At 35.2% G+C, this 2,021-nt stretch overlaps 1 non-coding gene across 1 annotated transcript; it reads left to right on the top strand.

Moving 5' to 3' along the window:
* The first annotated feature begins 975 nt into the window (after positions 1-975).
* LOC116589578 lies at positions 976-1,085 on the top strand. Its single transcript, XR_004285348.1, has one exon. It is a non-coding gene; the product is annotated as a U6 spliceosomal RNA (small nuclear RNA).
* The last annotated feature ends 936 nt before the right edge of the window (positions 1,086-2,021 follow it).

Here is a 2,021-nt window from a genome sequence, read left to right as displayed (position 1 = left end):
GTAATGGCTTTTGTTTTTTACTAAATTATGATAAAACTTGCATGTTAGAAAATAGAAGAGTTGTTCAAAAACATGTTTATCAAGTTAGTTACCAGTATATCTCTGCCATAACAGGTTTGTAGGTGGTATATTTTTAGTTTGAATGGCAATTGCCTAAGCTGTGTTTTGGTGTACTTTTATTTACAAAGGCCCCATTTTTTAAAAATTATGTCCACGATAGAACTTATTTTTTTCTATTGAAAAATTAGCGAGAAGTACTAATTCCAAGGTTTTGAGTGAATGCGAATGTCTTGATTATCAACTCATCAAATGTTAACACATTAGTTTTAGCCACAAAGGTCTTCAGATTTCAAAAAGATTTGACAGCTCACTGAAATTTTTATCACAGTTTATAGTAGATGTTATGACAATCCACTTGATACATTATAGAATATCCTGGGTAATAGATGTAAATTTAGGTAAAGGCTATAGACATTTGAGAGATTTGGTATCATTCATTTAAAGATGTGCTAATGCTCCTACCATGAAGGGAGCTGCACTTTATGGAATTAAAAAATGATTTCCCATGAACTGTGCTAGCTCATGTGCTATAAGTAGAAGCACCTCCTATGATACGTCTTAAAGTTTTCTTTTCTTCTTATGTCAGTGTTCCCAGTTGTATAAGCCATGAAGCCCATTACATTCCTTCTTAGCTCTCAAGATCAAGGTAGGTATAGAAAGAATCTGGAAGGATTCTTTTTTTTTTTCCCCAAAATGGTAAATTCCTGGGTTTTTAAAAATAATTCTAAAAGTAAGGCATAAATATTTGCTATATGAAGTAAATTTAACCTCATGTTAGGATTTAACCCAGCTACAGCCTGTTTGCAAGGAAAACTCAAAGAATAAGTTATACCTCAGAGTTGTCCCAAAAAATGGCTAGGGACCTGAAGTAAAATGAGAGCTTTAATAAACACATAAAATTAAAGTTAACAAATTATGTGCTCACTTTGGCAATATATACACTAAAATTGGAACAATACATAGAAAATTAGCATGGCCCCTGTATAAGGATAACACACAAATAAAGATAACAAAGTATGGCCTTTACAAGTCTTTTCACTCACACCTATATCCTTTGGAGTTTCAGATGGACTGCTTGTCCATACTGTTTCAGATATATGAGCCCATCCAGTAGAAGCCCTGGAAACTGGTATAATTTCAAGTCAGCCATCAGGCAGTCAGATGGATTCCTAGGCAAATGATCCATTATTGCTTGGGACTTGTTAGCTTTGGAACAACCCTAAAACCAGTGGTATTCTCCTATCTAAAAAGGGAGTTCAAGGCCCCATTTCCTTTATCACTTTGTGTCAAGGCCAAGATACAGGTGGTCCTCAGTGCTAGCAGAAAGGTTTTAGAGATGTTAAAAGTTCTTAATTCTTTGTAAACAGCCTATATTTGAGAGATTCCTCTCATGGCCTATTTTCAGGATTGCTTCGTGTTCTTATTTTCTAGTCTCTCTGCTCACATGCATCTGGAGCAATAGGACAAGTTATAGTTTTCTACAACCAAGGACCAAGATTCCCACTTTTAGAAGACTAAACAGGGATCAAGATGAGAAAAAAGGATTTGAAATGAATGCCTTGGGCCAATTATCCCAAGAAAAGGTAATGAAAGTAAACTACTCTTTCAAGAAATTGTTCAAGAAACAAGTGCTGGAGATGAGACAGGTAAATTAAAATGTAGAGGATCAAAGCATAGAAGTGTTCTACTCTGCTTTGTTCCCAGAATAAAGATTACTCAAACGAGTTAATTTGCTGAGAGGGAAAAATTAGTTAGAAAAGACAGTTGGAAGATGGAAAATCAGGAGAGCGTAACTGATAACTTTCTAGAAGAACCTATGTGAGAACAGACCAAAAGTACAGGTAAAGCATTCAACCTTAAAATGGAAGAATCTTTCTATTTCCAAGACTAGGGCTAAAAAGGTATATGAAGGGGCACCTAAATGGCTCAGTCAGTTGAGCGTCTGATTCTTGATTTTGCCT

The sequence above is a fragment of the Mustela erminea genome, chromosome 4 (genome assembly GCF_009829155.1).
Source record: "Mustela erminea isolate mMusErm1 chromosome 4, mMusErm1.Pri, whole genome shotgun sequence".
NCBI classification, from domain to species: Eukaryota; Metazoa; Chordata; class Mammalia; order Carnivora; family Mustelidae; genus Mustela; species Mustela erminea.
The sequence above is the reverse complement of the archived record's forward strand: the minus strand, read 5'-3'. Positions and strand labels throughout refer to the sequence as shown.